General features: G+C 40.9%; 1 long non-coding RNA gene across 1 annotated transcript; it reads left to right on the top strand.

Moving 5' to 3' along the window:
• Positions 1-432: 432 nt before the first annotated feature.
• On the top strand, positions 433-7863 carry LOC139078613 (uncharacterized). The gene is made up of 4 exons (XR_011531626.1): positions 433-915; positions 1342-1465; positions 2139-2591; positions 7042-7863. It is a non-coding gene; the product is annotated as an uncharacterized lncRNA (long non-coding RNA).
• The last annotated feature ends 9682 nt before the right edge of the window (positions 7864-17545 follow it).

The following is a 17545-nucleotide window of genomic DNA, read 5'->3' as shown; positions in this document are numbered from 1 at the left end:
GAAACTGGGTCATTTGCCCTGTAGTGCCATGTCCCACATCTTGGATCATGTCAGTTAACTTGCTCTTCCATCTCTCTTATTTCCCCTAAACTGGAATATAGATACAGATACTTGATTAAATTGATATTAATTTTTTTTTAGGCCAAGAATATGTCATAGGAGGTGCTATAAATAAAGTATTTATAACTCAAGGGCCAAATCTGACCTGTAGGCATGGTTTTATTTGGCCCATACAGTTTTTTATGCTTTATTTGGCCGATATAGTTAAAAAAGAAAAAGTTGAATTAGTGTCTGAATCAATCTGGGTTTTGGCAGGAAACAGATGGCACTCTCAAACGAACTCTTTAGAAGTGTACGGACAGAGTGAGGGGAAAACAACAAAGATTGGCAAGCCTTTCTGTGCTTGTAGCCGCAGGGCCATTCCACATACCCAGAAGGGCTCTGGACAGGAGCCTTTGGTGGAGGACAGCACCCATGGTTAGTTCAAGCCAACAGAGGGAGATGGAGAAGACACTCCTCCCTAAGTGTCCTCCCTCCCGCTGTGACCCACGGGCTGGTGACTCCCACTGGCTGAGCCCAATTAGGAAGTGGAGGGCAAAAAAGCCCATTGATACCGTCCCTAAGGGCCAGCCTCCCGGCACAGAGCCGGGTCAACAAGGGCGCAGAGTGGATCTGGAGGGGCAAATACTTGCTGATACTTACAAATTGAAAGATTTTTATATAAAATTTTGGATTTCTAGCCTTTCTCATCATATGAGATGATCTGGTAGCCTTGAGTCCCAGTGTTGTCTGTTGCCTGGAGCTGACCAGTGCGACATAGAAATGGTGCTGTGGCTCTCAGACCCTCCCCAGAAAGAACAGGAGGGGAGAGAGGAGATAAGCCTGGAACTGGACTGATTATCCCCCTAGCAGAAGGTAAGTAGATTTTAATCCAGAAGGAGCTGAGTTTACTTTGAATTGCTAGATTACATTTTCTGCTATTAGATGAAACAGAAGCTCATGTGAATTTAGCTCAGTTTGATTAGAGAAAAATAAAGAAAGAGCATTTCTGCACACTTGAGTATTACATTAATATGAAGCATTATTATCATTGTGGCAACAAGAAAAAGCATACAGAAAAGAAAAATCTCATATATTTAGAGGTGTCCTGAATACTCATTTTGGCTGTTTGCTAAACGACCATGTGTTAAAATGGATATTCTGCTGAAGACAGTAATCATATTTCAGAATGAACTTCTAGCCTACAGGAATAAATCTGAAAATATTTACTTAAAAGCAATTATTATGAAAATTTTATTCTTGAAAATCTTAGTAACCAAAGTAAAATCTTTGACATTACAGTTCAGGGATGGTCATTTCTCAGCACTGCCAGCTCCTAGGCTGTTACTACACTATTCTGAGCATTGCTGACACTGAATATATAAGGCCACCATATACAGTACCTCAGGTTGTACACTGCACAGTGGTAAGTAGTGCCATTTATTTTGTGGGCTCTGTAAACAGGCATTTTTCTGTTGCTTTCTCCTCTTCTTTATGTTATTTATTACTTCTGAATTAAAGTTGATTAATCATGGATGTTATTATATGTAATTTAAAATTATTCTTCCTTGTGAAATGTTGAAGTGTAAAATGAGTATTCTGCTTTCCTCTATCATGAGAAGAATTCATAAACAAGAATTTTCCTTTATATACTCATGGCCCAGATAGAAACTGATAAGATTAAATACAATTCTTAAGAATTTAAGAATGTAATAACAAGGTTATTGTGTGTAAAATTACAAATGAAAAATTATTAAACAATTTTGCAGATGTTATGATATTATCTAATCTGGAATATTCTACCTTTTATGACTTAAATTTATATAGGATTTGTTGGCTCAAAAACTATATAATACTTTTCCTAAATGTTTCTAGCTAATGCACTTTCTTAGATTGATACTTAACAAAAATATTATTTTCCTATGCATCTAATTATTTGAAAATTCCCTACGTGATTTTGTACATAATTTTAGTAACCTTAAAAATCACCATTAATTATCATAGCATCATAGCATGTAGTGTACAGTAATAAATCTGCATTTATTTCAGTTAATAGAATTTCAATATATAAAGCACATAAGGGTATTTTTCACTTTAAGTTACCTGCAGAATGAAAGCAAATATTTGGGCAATCACAGAAAATTTGAGCAACAGGCCTTATTCCCATAACTGAAGTTGCTATGCTGATCATGTGTGATGGTGACCACCTGAATACCTGCTCGCTGGCCAAGGCCAAGTTCAAGGATGTGAGAAATGAGAGAGAAAAGGGCAATCAGCTCTTCAGGCTTCCAAAGGCAAAGACTGAAGCCAGAGCCAAAAAGCAGATTTGGGCAGAATATCAAGCAGAAGCCTACAGAGGTGCAGCCCTACTTGTTATCTGAAAATATTATTCCTTTGCGTGAACTTAAAAATAAATGAATGACTCTGTGAAAACTCCTAGATGTCAGGACAGAAGAAGCAGCTAACATGGATTGAGAACTTACTATCCTGCTGGTTACTGTGCCATAAACTCTACCTTCATCGTCCAGTTTAATCCTCCTGACAACCATGAGGTCAGTGCCATTGTTGTGCCCAGCTCAGTGACAAGAAACTGAAAAAGAATTTTTAAAAAAATTATACTCCTTGCGGGAGATCCACACCCAGAACCTACTTTAGTTTAATATTTGTGCAGTTCAGGTCAAGAAGTTGCCGTGATCCCTCCGCGTTCATAGAGAGGAAGGGAGAGAAAGGAGAATGTGTGTCTATCCCAGATACCTGAGTATCCTAGGGGCCCACCGCCTGACCCAAAGCTAGCAAATGATGGGCAGCTTGAAGGTATGGAGAATGTGGGTCAAAAGCAAGGGTGGGAATGATGAGACTAGTGACCAGGAGACAAACAGGAGCCTTGGGTCCCGCTCTCCACATCTCTCTCCTGGACTATGATACAAGACGGGAGATGAGAATCTTAAACTTCAGTTAAGAGGATAGAGACAGCCATAAAGCAAGGTTTCAGAGTGTCAAAAATGACTCTTAAACATTTCCCACAAAGCAAAGCATATATGATTTTGTGTACACAATCGAACTATTTCATGCACATGGAAATTTGAGAACCGCTGAGCAAACATAAAAAAAGGTAGAAAAAACATGGTCATGCGTCTAAGCAGTCAAACCAGGCTTTCTTTAAGATGACTATCAACTTCCTTGTGTTAATGGTAAATGGGTGGGAAATTCCAAAGTGTTCACTCAGTTTCATTAATATTAAGGCTCTGTAACTTTAATGTATGCTAAGAGATTTTCCTTTCCTGTTGTTACTGTAAGGATTTAAGAAGTCACAACCTACAGGGGTTTTCAGTTCTACAGTCAGTGTAAATTAAAGTTACAGTTCTTTCAACTGTTCTGTTTTCTTTCTAGAATGCAGATCTGATCACATCTCACTCCTTTATAAAATCCTCCCGTAGACTGAGCTGCTGATCTCTGATTTCATTGTCAATAATTACAGGAGACAATAGGTGAGCCGAAAAGCAACCCTTATCCCCGATGGAGACACATTCCACGGCCCATTCTCCCCCACACACAAACATGAGACCCATGGAGACACAGGTCAGAGTTTGGAGTTTATTGTTAAACTTGATTTGGTTCACCACTACATTGGTATGGTTAAGCCACACTGGGCAGTGTCACCTAATGGTTGCAGCCTCTATCACCATAGATGGCATAATCCAAGGCCGCTCAGACATCAGGAAAAGTATATGAATTTCTAGCAGGCGTATTGAAACGAGAGTGTGCCATTCCAAGTATTTGTACACTTAGGAGGGAGGAGGGAGGTGCACATTCAGGAGGTGCTACTGATGGTGTCAGGCATGAGCCTTTTCAAAATCTGGCCCCCATCAACCTTCCGGCTTCATCCTCTGGCACCACCGATGTGTATCCCATATTCTCACCCCATTGAGTGACTTGGGCCCCATATAGTACCTCCATTCCTTTGCACATTCAGCACCTCTTGTCTGCAATTCCCTTCCCTCAGCCGTGCTTTCTAGAAATTTTCTTTGACGATTCTCTCAAATGACTTCTATAGAAATGATTCCCTCCTGATCCACTACCCCTCTAGAGTACCGTTCTTCTTTTGACATCTCATTTAAGTCAACTATCACTTTTCTTAACTGTAACGTAATTAATTATTTACATAAAAAAGGAAAAAGGAAGGGAGGGATGAAGGGAAGGCAAAGGAGGGAGAGAAAGAAGAATAAAGGGAGGAAAGGAGATAGGCAAGGAGGGGGGAGGCAGTTTAGGATGGAGGATATAGATTATTATAAATGTAATATATGAGGCAGGGTCAGAATACCAAAAATATTCTTTCTTCAGCTATAGCTCCTTACTCTCCAGGAGTCCACAAAATCTCTTCCAGAACATCTAAAACTCCGTACTTCGCACTTCTCAAAGTATACTACCAACTTGTTCCCACGTCCAGTCAGGTTTACCTGACAAATTCATCTTTCTCTTGACTCTATTCTCTGTGAACTCTTACCCTGGCCTTATCACGATGAGAGCTCTCGATGTGCCCCGCCCTGAGTCACACATAAGCATCCTACATTAATTTGATTATGAAGGTCCCCATGCTCTTCCTCTTCCTCTTCATCTCCAGGAGTGGGCAACAAGAGGGTTTCTTTGGCACAGAAAATGAATATTTGCTTATTTATTAATTCATTCATCCCCCGCCCCTCCCATCCATTCAATCACTCAGCAAACCTTTGCTGGGTTGTACTAAATGGAAGATCCTTGCCAGGAGCTACATAATCTACTTAGACTACAGATATGAATCACTCTGCGACTCTTCTTTTGAAAGGCTTTTCTTTTGCTCTCTTCCTCTCACAAAAACCCACATAACTGTTCTTATCGTATTTCCTTTGCTAGTCTCTATCTTATTCTTTTGCAACGATTTCTGATTTTAAAAAACATTTAACCATACAGCAACGGTCAAGCAGTCAGCAGCCACCTCAGTTCTGGGAGCATCTTTGTGATACTGAGTTTACTTTTCAACCCTTCAGGCAAAATTTTGCAAAGAAGACTTCTCTTGTCCAGGTTCCTTAGAAACACTTTGCCTCACCCAACTGGCTGGGGTGCTTTCCTCTCAGGTTTCTATTTTTGCCTTTGTCCCCCAGAAAAAGCCCCGACACGAGATGTGAGTTAGGGACCCTGTTTGGGGTGGTTTCCACACAGTAGCCAGGAGCGACCTTAAGGGGTGTTGGGCATTACTGTGACCTGGTTTGGGAGCAGACGGAGAACAACCACATTATCCTGATAGACACTGGAGGAGGGAAGATAGCCACCTGGAGTAAACTTATATTACCTGCTTTCAGCTTCAGTTATTTCTTAAATGAATGCAAGTCAACAATTTAAGTATGAACCAGAAATGGTTCAAGAGGTAGTTCTTTCAATGGGAGTCCTTTCAGAATTCTACTTAAGTCGGAAAAGAAAGAGGGGTGGTGGTAGTATTTTGACTCTTATTAGCTTTGGTTTGCTTACCACGGTGGTCTAAGCTGTGCTTTGAAGCATCCCAGGGGTGCTGTCAGGGAGCCCAGGCCTTTGGGACAGCGGGAATGGCCTGGCTCCAAAGCCCGCTCAGCCCTCCCATTACCATGTTATTCCCGTTTTGTCACTGTGCTGCTGCTGCCCATGGACTATTGTTCTAAAAGTAGAAACATATAGGTTCTTTGTACAGCTTTTCTCTGTTTATAAAAGCCAAGAATGTTTACTGTAGAAAACTCAAAAAAGAGAGCGACGTTAGCAACACAGCGGAGCAAGCTGTTCCCTTTGTCTCTCCCCCTTCGAACTCTAACGAAATGGGCATTCATCGATCAGAGGATACCCAAACAGCACAACAGGATGCCTGAGAAAACTCGAAAAAGGCAAAAAGAATAAAATTCAAATATTCTAATGTCACTTAGAGATAATCACTTTTAACATTTTGGTGTCTATCCTGCCTATGTATATATAGAAATATAGAAATTATATCCATTTTCATACAAAATTAACATCACATTATACATCTTAATGTGTAACTTTGTTTTTATACCTATTAGGTGTGAAGTGTTTCTTTTAAGCATTGATTTTTAAAGATTTCAGTTTACAAACCGTACAATGTTTTATTAATGCTATTCGACAAATGCAAATAAAACTATTTTATAAAAACGCAAGGCACTAATTTACCTTGTTTTGATGGATATAGTCCTACGTAAACCCACCAGTCAATATTTTCTGGACATCAAAAATTTTCTCTAGCTTAAGAATTAGAAAATAGCATTTTTTTTTAAATACAAGAATTTCTCAGCAGTTGTATCTGAAGATTATTAGCCTTTTAGGCTGTGAACATTTTAAGGATTTGATTCATAAGAACATTTGCATTGACCTTTTGCTCAGTTTGCTTTGGAAATGTACAAGATGTGACGGATCTAAGCATCAGTAAATGCTTTTAATAAAAAATAAGTTCCATCTCTCCTGGGAAGAAGAGGTCATATTCTTTATTTGAACAATGTTAGGTAGCTATAAGTGAAAAGAAAATCAGAGAAATTACTGATTAAGAAGAACTTACATTCTCTTCTCCTAAATAAATGTACCAGTTCACCTTTATAGCCCCCTCCATCCCCCAGGGAAATGCTGTCCTGAGACAGTCACAATGTATTCTCTGTTGAAAATTCCTCACTTTTGTACAATGATAGACATCTTGAAACATAGTCAAACATACCAGCTTATTGAATTTTCATAAAAAGCCTGTGAGTTGGGCAGGCTGGGGTTAATGTTCCATTTTATAGGGGAGTTGGTTAAGCCAACTGCTAAGATGGCTCCCAAGAACACCCACGTGGTATTCATGCCCTTGTGTAATCCTTGCCTCTTGAGTGTCGGCTGGATCTAGTGACTTGCTCCTAATCAATAGCATGTAGCAACGGTGATGGGATGTCCCTTTGGGATTAGGTTAGAAAAGACTGTGATTTCTGTTTTACAAGCAGATGCTCTCTTGCTTCTCAGTTTGCAAGCTGCCATGCTGGGGAGGCCCATGTGACAAGGAACTGAATCCTACCAACAACCAGGTGAGCCTGGAAACGGATCCCTCTCCAGTCAAGCCTTCAGATGATGACAGCCCAGCCAACTCCTGACTGCAGCTTGTGGGAGGCTCCCTCTGTGCACACACACTCTCTTCCTTTCCTCATAAGAAAACAAGTCCTATTGGATTAGGGCCCTGCCCTTATGACCTCATTTAACCTTAATAACTTTGTTAAAGACCCTATCTCTGAATATAATCACACTGGAAGTTCTGGCTTCAACATATGGATTTGGGGGGGTCACAATTCAGTCTGTAACGCTGGGTAATCACAAAATGTCTACTAAATTGAATTTACATTTTAAAGAACGCATGCAGTATCTGCTCAAACATGTAGGTTTTTTTGTTGTTCTGGTTTGTTTTTGTCACCTCAGATGCATGTTTACAGTACCGTTACAGTTCAATCCCAGGCCTTTCTATTCTGTAGCACCAACATTTTCATAGTTTATCTCTGTTCTTTCCAAGTTATTTCCAGGGAACAAGATATTTGCCAATGAAGACATTGTTACAACCAAGCACATTTGTCATTTTTTCCCATGAGCTGTTATAAACACATCATGGTGAGATCAAAGCAGTTAATTTATCCTTGCTAAAAAAAAAAGTCATTATGCTATCATTTTAAGCAACTCATTTTTAAATCCAAGCTGGTGATTTATTTACTTACTATCTTTTCTTTGTGGGGGATCTTTGATCTGCAAAAGTAATTAATTGCAAACAATTCAAATAACACAGAAATATTTTAAAAATGTCATCCTTCTTCATCATTCTCATTCCACCCCAACCAAATTCCCTCCCTTGAATTAACCACTATTAACAATTAGTGTGTATTCTTCCAGATTTTTTCTGTGCATGGATAAATGATTGATAGAAAGATGGAGAGATTAGATCCATCCATCCATACATACATACATATAGTTTTCTTTTGCATCTTTTTTTTATGGTCATCCTATACTTGTTGTTCTGTAACTTCCTTTTATTGATTACCAGTACACCAAGGTGCTGCTTCCTGTCATCGCGTACAGATCTGCAGAGCAGGTTGTCTGAACTAGCCCTAAGCAAATGCCCAAGGCTTCTACCCACCTACACGCTTCTTTTCCAAACTCTGAGAACGTGTGAACAAGACCTGCAAGGGAGAAAAATCTCTTAGAAATTAGAGTTCTCAGGGCTGGCCCCGTGGCCGAGTGGTTAAGTTCACACGTTCCGCTTCAGTGGCCCAGGGTTTTGCTGGTTCGAATCCTGGGCGTGGACCTAGCACCACTCATCAGGCCATGCTGAGGCAGTGTCCCATGTAGCACAACAAGAAGGATCTGCAACTAGAATACACAACTAGGTACTGGGGGCTTTGAGGAGAAGAAGAAGAAGAAAAACAAAGATTGGCAACAGATGTTAGCTCAGGTGCCAATCTTTAAAAAAAGAAAAGAAGGAAATTAGGGTTCTCATAAACTTAAAATCAAATTGTTGCTTTATCCTGCCCCCCAACACCTCTTCCAAATCTTCCATGTATTTAATTATTTGTGGTTTATGTGTATATGTATGTATTTAGGCTTTGCTTGCTTCACAAATGATTTTTTTTTTTTTTTGAGGAAGATCAGCCCTGAGCTAACATATGCTGCCAATCCTCCTCTTTTTGCTGAGGAAAACTGGCCCTGAGCTAACATCCATGCCTATCTTCCTCCACTTTATATGTGGGACACCTGCCATAGCATGGTTTGACAAGTGGTGCCATGTCCGCACCCGGGATCCGAACCCTCGAACCCAGGGCCGCCAAATCGGAACGTGAGAACTCAATTGCTGTGCCACGGGGCCGGCCCCACACAAATGATTTTTGATTTATACAAATATTGTCATGAAGCTTGTTCTTGCCTATCACTGAGAGCAGGGTAATTCCAGATTCCAGAGCAATTCCACCTTCTGAATTATATACCACTGTGGAAGGAGGTGCAATGCTGAGCAATAAGAATGTAAAAGCATTCATTTATCACAGCGACATCCCCCTTAATTTGATTGCTGCAGAGCTGTCAGAGAAACTGCCTGGAAAATGGGAAATGAACTCAGCATAGGTAGAAAGCTGAAAGGCATCAACAGATCATGGCATCTCATCTCTGCATAACAGCCAGACAGTGAGTCATTATCGGGAATAGCCAACCAGTTCCCTGTCTTTCCTCTGCCTGCCCGCCCCGTCTTGTGGAACTGTAGCTGTATGGCAAGTTCACGGAAGAGGAACTGATGAACAGAAATGAAAGTGGCAGCCACCAAGAGCAGAATACTGCCATCAACTTTAGAGTAGATGTTGATGGATTACTACATTTTATAAATTACTAAATTGTGTGCATCTACTCCAAGGTGGCCATATCAAGCCATCAACACGCCGTGGAAGGATGCCTCCCTCTCTGCAAGGGGGTGCATTGAGGTGTTGCCTCTTACACATTGATTTTTCTTTGCTTCTGCTGCTGCTCCTTCTCTATGTCTGTAAATGTCCACAAAATTCAATGTTCTGTTGAAGTTCACCTACCTCAAGTCCACTCCCTCTCATGGAGGTATTTCCCTTTTCTAAACTCATAGCGGAAGTTAGCTATACCAAGCACTTGCCAAAATTTAAGCATTTTTTGGACATATTTTATATTGTTGTCTTGTAATGTGATTTAATTTTCACAGTTTTACTTCTCAATTCCCTAACGATGATGTAAACATTCTTAAGGCTTTATAGTGTATGTGTTTTAGAAACTTCTGACAGTTTGCAACAGGCTTCCTCCAGGACCAGCTCAAAAAGTACCTTTTCTATGAAGATTTGCCCAAGCATTACGGTGAGATTTATTTCTTAGCATTTTTTTCAGTGTGAACTTGGACAGTTCCTGCAAAGTAGGAAATGAGAAGGCATGGTGTTTTTCTTAAATGCTTAAAGAAGAAACGAAAGCTTGAGGTTGGCAAATTCTTGGACACAATTTAAGACTAACACCTAGCAAAAGCGTGTTGCAAAAGGCAGATTCTGATTTAATGTGCAGCAAGTCCGAGAAACATACAGACCTGCAGAGTTAGAACTGGAGGATAAACATAGAATTAACGTATGCCGTTAGCACATGCACACAGGCGGTGTCCTCTAAAAAGAGAATGTGCTGTTTATCTCAGGGCCATGTTCCCGTGAACAGCAATCCATTTACAATTAGAACCATTATGTGGTTCAGCCATGTCTCAGCTAGTACAGGATAATTTTTCCAGTTTTTTTTTAAAGATTTTATTTTTCCTTTTTCTCCCCAAAGCCCCCCGGTCCATAGTTGGGTATTCTTAGTTGTGAGTCCTTCTAGTTGTGGCATGTGGGACGCCACCTCAGCATGGCTTGATGAGCAGTGCCATGTCTGCGCCCAGGATTTGAACTGGCAAAACCCTGGGCCGCAGCAGTGGAGCAGGTGAACTTAACCACTTGGCCATGAGACCAGCCCTAATTTTTTCCAGTTTGGATCCCTCCTCGTATTTCTTCATGGTACATAAAATATATAAGCTTAGAAATACACATGCATGCACATACACACATATACATAAACATTCTAAATAATCGTGTGATTTAATCAAATTGAGATGGAGTTTCTGTTATAATACCACCTTTCTCCCCTTAAAGTGCGTTAATTCAGCACTTAAGTTTCAACATGACTTCACAGTTCTCTACTTATTATGATTGCCCTGTGTGATAAGTCCTGTTAGGTGGGATAGTAATGCTTCCAAAATCCAGGGCATCTTAGATTTCAAGGCTCTCCTTTCTCTTGTTACTGGAGGTTAAGTCCCTTTAGAGTGAACACAACAAGTCTTAGCACTATTGTAACTCCTGGCGTTTAGCACGTTGCGCGGCATATTCACGTTGGAAAGGTAATCTTCTGCCTCCTGAAAACTCACACATGGTTGTGCTCATGTGTACATTCATGTACACACATACACACACATAATTTATATATAATAGAATTATGATTTTAAAATAATCTGCTCTTTTGGATTCTCTATGCCTCTGCCTCATTCCATTAGGATAAGTATTGATTTGATCATCACCAGATGTGCTCTTTTCCATTGATCAGCATGTTGGTGCAGTGTAGTGTATCTCAAATGTGGCTATTTGTTAGAACCATCTAGGAAGTTTTGTAAAAGTCCTGATACTGGAGCCGGCCCCGTGGCCGAGTGGTTAAGTTCGCGCACTCTGCTTCGGCGGCCCAGGGTTTCACTGGTTTGGATCCTGGGTGCGGACATGGCATCGCTCATCAGGCCATGCTGAGGCGGCGTCCCACATGCCACAACTAGAAGGACCCACAACTATAATATAGAACTATGTACTGGCGGGGATTGGGGGAGAAAAAGCAGAAAAAAAAATCCTGAGGATTAGGCTGCACCCCAGACCAGTCGGTCAGCACCTGTGAGGTCGGGACGCAGACATCAGTATTTTTAATGCTTCCCTAGTGATTCCTACGTGCTGCCAAACTGGACCACTGCTGCAGTAGAGAATTCTCGCCAAACAAGTGAAAAGAAACGTAAACATCCTAGATAAAAAGACAACATCTGGAGTGGTGGAAAGAATGCTGAAGTAAGAGTCGGAAAACTTGGATCCAAGTTCCAGCTCTACCACTTACAAGCTGTGCGACATTGGGCAGCATTCCAGCTGCCTGTTACAGTGCAGCAAACCACCCCCAAATCAGTAGAGTGAAATAACATTTGTGAGCATTTCATTATGCTCAGAAAGCCCATAGTTAGGAATTAAAGAAGTGGATGGTGGGCATGAGTTGTCTCTGCTTCATAGTGTTTGGAGACTCCATTGGGAAGACTTGAGTGGCTGGGAATCCTCTGGAAGCTTCTTTACTTACTTGTCTGCCGCCTGGGCTGGGATTAGTAGGCTCGACTGTGACTGTGGACTGGAGTGCCTACATGAGGCCTTTCCAAGTGGGTTGGGCTTCCTCACAACACGGCAGCCTTGGGGTAGTCGAACTTCTTACCCAGCAGCTCAGGGCGTCAAAGGTGAGTGTTTCATTAATCAAAGTAGATGCTGCATCACCTTTTCCAACTCAGCCTTGGAAGTCATATAGCATCACTTCCAGTGTACTCTATGGAGGGAAGCAATCACAGGCCTGCCAGACGCAAGTAGAGGGGACATGGAACTCACCTCTGGATGTCAAGAGTGTCAAAGACTTTGTGGCTCTATTTTAGTATTTCCACAGACAGGTTACATTCAGCCTCAGTTTACCCCTGGTATTAATTATCTATTGCTGTGTAACAAATTGCCACAAAGCTGCTTAAAACAATACACATTTATTATTTCATAGTTTCTGTGGCTCAAGAATCCAGGAAGTAAGAGTCAGAAAACTGACTCTTAGGCTCAGCTGGCTCGTGGCTTAGCTCGTTCTTCCGAGCTCTCATGATGCAAATCCTGTTGCCGACAACCAATAACACGGCTGAAGCTGCAGATACTTAGTATGTTTGATCTATCTGTATGTGCAATCAGCTCAATAAAATTTTGTGCCTCAATTGGATCAATTTCCAACCACTTTACTCTAGTTCAGGGCCACCACATTGCACAACTTCAGGGGGCACTATTCACATTTTATTCAATTATAACTCATTGTAGGTGATGAGAATGGGGCCTCTTTGAATTGTACTGCCTAGTTTCCCTGCCACAGGTCACAAAAATTACAAATGGAAAATGTATATCAAGAAATCTCAAGTTACTGAAGTCTTTCACTTTTAACAAAATCAGTCTTTCAAAGGCCAGAATATTTTGGAAAAAGAGATCCTGTCTTAGATGTTTTGTTGTAGTTTGGTTCCTTTTCCTTCCCAGCATTCTTTTTTTTTGGGGACAAAGGCTCTTCTCCCACTTGAAGCAATTTTGGTGACTCTCTCAATGACCAGTGATTACAGGGGTGGGCACAGCATCCAGCCCTGACCAATGACGGCACTGCATTATCTGGATAATAGTGATTGGCCCAAGGGTAAGCATGTGATACTAGCAGGGCCAATCAGAGCTCTTCCATGAGATTTGATATGTGGACAGAGAGCTGTGATGATAAAAGCCTGGGAATGTTGGCAGCCATTTTCCCCACTCAAGGGAAATCCTGCCATGTAAAAGTAGATAGAGAGATTAAAGCCACATAGAGAATAAAAGTAAAGGGATGAGCAGTGGAGAAAAACATTCGTGAGAACATCTACTTGAGTCCCTCGATTTACCTCTGATCTCCCAGTTATATATGCAAATAACTTGTCATGTTTTGCTCAGTGTAGATTGAAATTAGTTTCTGTGGCTTACATTCAAAGGAGCTTTGATTACAAGAGCCCATGATTGCAAGTTTTTCATTCTTCTCAGGAAACTTCTCTGAGTTGAGTCAGTTTAAAGCCATATAGCTCTGTTTTTTTTTTTTTTTTTGAGGAAGATTAGCCCTGAGCTAACATCTGCCGCCAATCCTCTTTTTGCTGAGGAAGACTGGCCCTGAGCTAACATCCGTGCCCATCTTCCTCCACTTTATATGCGGGACACCTACCACAGCATGGCTTGCCAAGCTGTGCCACTGGGCCGGCCCCAAAAAGCCATATAGTTCTATATTCTCTCTCAGAAACAGAAAGGTTTTCTTTATTTTAAACACTAGATCTCTGGCGCCATTAACTCACTTGACTCATGATATTAAGACAACATTTCCAGTCAATTCTTAAGGTTAAAAACAATATATAGCAAATGAAGTGGAATTTTAAAAATATCATCTTCATTATAAAACCTTTCAGGACACAGTTATTGGGAATAAGATAAGGGACACTTGTGTCACTACCACCAAATGTTACCAGATCTTCACACTTTGCCACATTAAGCAAATGGAATTTGATGAAGATCAAGGCTGCCCCAGGGAGAGAAGCCCAAGGCATCCTGGCCTACATGTCAATCTATACCACCCTCCGGGAAGTAAAGGACGTCATGACCTGGTTCACATCTAAAGTTATATGACCACACAACCCCACCTGCACTGATACCATTTTAATGGCTTTTTTACATGATCTTTCCTTTGTCATGTAAAAAAAAAAATAATTCACATAACTATGCCTAATAAATTTAGCTCTACCCTCAACCCATTGCAGCCCTCCACTGCCCATGGGTCCTGTCCCCACCCCTGCAGCTCTTACTGCCCATGGGTCCTGTCCCCATGCTATTCTCTGAATAAAAGAGCACTACCACCAGACCTTGAGAGTCCGAGAAATCTTTCTTTCGACTCCTCAGCTCACCGAGCCGGCATGAGAATTCACCTCACCTTTTACCATGGCATAAATTCTTTCTTACATTAAGTGAATGACCAGAGAAAAAGCCAAGATGTGAGCATTAGTTCTCATACTAGTTCAGTCAATAATTTATTGGGTGAACTTGGACAAATTACGTAAACTCTTTGAGCCTCAGTTTCCTCATTGTCAAAATGGAGACATTAAAAAAAAAATCTGTGTTTAGCTTTTCTGTTTCTTGTATTTGACTGCTTCTTATTCATCATGTATTCTGATGCCTCACACAAAGCCTGGCACAGAACGGACATTTAACAAATAATTGTTAGGAAAACTGGAAGAGTTAATGAACACATATTTACCTCATGGGTTGTCATGAAGAATATATAAGATAACACAATGTACACATTATAATACCTAATACATCAGAGTTGCTCATAAATATTAGTTCTCTTCTCTCCTTTCATCTCCCTGGTGTTGAGACACAAACCTTTTACTGTGTCTGATGCTTTGCTCACCATTTCTCACACTAAACCTTCTTTATTCAAACCTTCCAGAATTCTCTGTAAGACGTCTGTGATGATTAACCCACTAGCTGCAGAGGCGTCTTCACTGTGTGTGGCGTAGCAGTGTTCCAGAAGGCCTTGCTCTGCTTTGCGTGTCCCTCTGTGTTTCTTCCTATTTGCCGTCCTCTCTCCTGATTAGGTCTCCTTTCCCACAGCGTCTAACACAGTCTATTCATTAAATGGGACAATAATGATTCTTGGACTTAAAAAAATTTACCTGCTTGGAGCAAAGTGGAGTCTCCCCCACCATGTTACTTCGGGTAAACCAACTTAAGGCACAGGCCTTTTTATTTTGAATTTGCTTTCTTCTGCACATGTGGGGCTGATTCTGAACTTCCTGTTTCACTTGAGGATAAACCACTTTTTAAATCTGAATAATGATTGCTAGTAATACTGTACAAGTTTACAGTTAAAATGGCTTTTCATATCTATTTCACTGGATCTTCACAACATATTAGTTTAGCATGGCTTTTGGAGTCCAGCTGAATTAGGGTGGAATCTTACTGTATCACTTAGTAGCTGTGTGATTTTAAGTTAGTAACTGTAAGGGAGGAAGACTTTTCCTCTACCTAATGTGGATTCATCTGGCCGGAGAACGAATTAAATTCACAGGAGACAGAATAGCAAGAGAAAATTAAACAAAGCTTTATGAGGACCATGGCCCGGGGCCTTTCTTCCAGAAGGAAGAAAGGGCACTGAAGAAGTGGGGTGCACATAGTGGTTATATACCCCCAAACAGGGTGTTTCACATATGATTAAAATGTCCCTCCCACAATAGTCACAAGATTGCCCTTTCGGCACAGCGCTTGATGGACACAGCAGGTAGTGGGTCTGCTATCTTGGAGGGCCTAGCAGGAGGCAAGTCTATTGTCTCAAGCTGGGTGATCACAGGTGAGCCCAGCAATCAGTTCCTAGCCTAAGGAAAGATGCTTAATCCTTAAAGAAATGCCAACGTTGGGAGGGGGAGGGAAGTCAGTTACAAGAGGTTACAATAACCAAATGCAGATTTAAGTCCTTGCCTTCCTCATTGAGTAAGAGTTTCTAGAGATAGGGTCATCTCCCCTTCTTCCTGGTACAGAGGGAGATATCTTTTACAGATGGAGATTTCCTTCACAATGTAAACGTCTCCTAACAAAGGGCAAGCAAGTTCAACTTTTCAGTTGCTTTCCTGTCTGCAAAGTAACAAGCCACAAATAATCATCATGCCAAAGAGACATATCTTGGAGTGGCCAATTCCAGGCTCCCACATTACTTAACCTCTTTGACCCTCAGTTTCCTCATTGTAAACTTGAAGAAAAACAGAATCTTGCGCCTTAGGATGATTGTGAAAGTCAAATGATATATATAAATCATGTACCGTGGTCAGAATTTAATCAATGGGATTGAAGCTGTCAACTGCGAAATAACCAACAACCATACTATAGATGAGAGATAAGGCAAGTTTTACTTGAGCCAGGGTGCGGATCATAACCCAGGAAGGCAGTTTCCATAAAGAAAGTGTTCAGGAGGAGCATGGTTTTCAGTACAGTCTCTGTCTTTTTAGAACAAAGAACATACCATAAACACGCCCAGGAAAGTATTCCTCAGAGTTTCAAAGAGGTATTCAGTTGCAAATTAGCAGGTCAACATGACCTTGATGTTGGGAAAGACTGTAATATGGGCGTTACCCATAGGGCGTAGGAGGGGAAGTATGCATTCTTATCTTGAGAGAGTGCATTCTTTACTTTAATGGTTAAAGCAGATGGACCTCGTGTCTCATAGGCCATAAGGCAGGCTTCTTCACTTCCAGCCAAATCAGTTTTGAATCAGCGTTGTTACTCCATATACCTCAATATGTGAAAATCTTTTGTCAACACCAACTACTGAATGGGAGTTATAATTATTTTATAAACAAGGAAACCAAGACACGGAGTGCAACAGAAGCAACGAGAAGACTGTGAATAAAGAAGAATTTAGATTCTAAATGCCACATTCTCTGCCATCCCAGCAAAGCAGCCTGCAAAAATCTTCTTCACACTTTAATTTGATCTTTATAACAACTCGAAGAGGTTTATGCAGAAAATTACTCTTTAGCTGTGTGGGGAAGTGGATTTTAATGGATGAGTTTTGATGGCTGTTCAAGCTAATTGAAAAGGTTGGCCAGCATCACAACCCCAACAAGAAGAGAAGGAGAGCAGAAATACAAAGGAATAATGCATATGTAAACGGAGAGGATCTGGCCTAGAGAAGAGGAGGCGATGCTAACCGGAGCAGACGCCTTCAACAGTGACTCACAGAAACCAGAGTCTAAACTCTCTCACACCTGATACTCAAAGGCGGGTCTCTTATTTTTTGGTTATTTTAGTTAATTGTCCAAAAAGGTGAAAAGAGACTCCAGAGAAAGGCAAAGAAAGATTTTTCTTCCTCCCTCAACCCTCTGCATGCTCAGGAGGCCAGATTGCTCTTATTATTATTTCAGGAATTGAAATATTTAATACAATAGGGAGCACTCACTGAGTGCCTAATGTGTGCTAAACACTACGAAAGGTAGTTTAGCTCTAATTCTTTAATCAATCTTTCAGTGTAAGTATTATTATTCCTTTATTATAGAAGAGAAAGAGTAGAAAAGTTTTCTGGTTATGAAGCAGTGAGTGAGGGTCATAGG

Source organism: Equus przewalskii, chromosome 22, assembly GCF_037783145.1.
Source record: "Equus przewalskii isolate Varuska chromosome 22, EquPr2, whole genome shotgun sequence".
In the NCBI taxonomy this organism is placed as follows: domain Eukaryota; kingdom Metazoa; phylum Chordata; class Mammalia; order Perissodactyla; family Equidae; genus Equus; species Equus przewalskii.
This window is presented reverse-complemented; position numbering and strand designations above follow the sequence as displayed.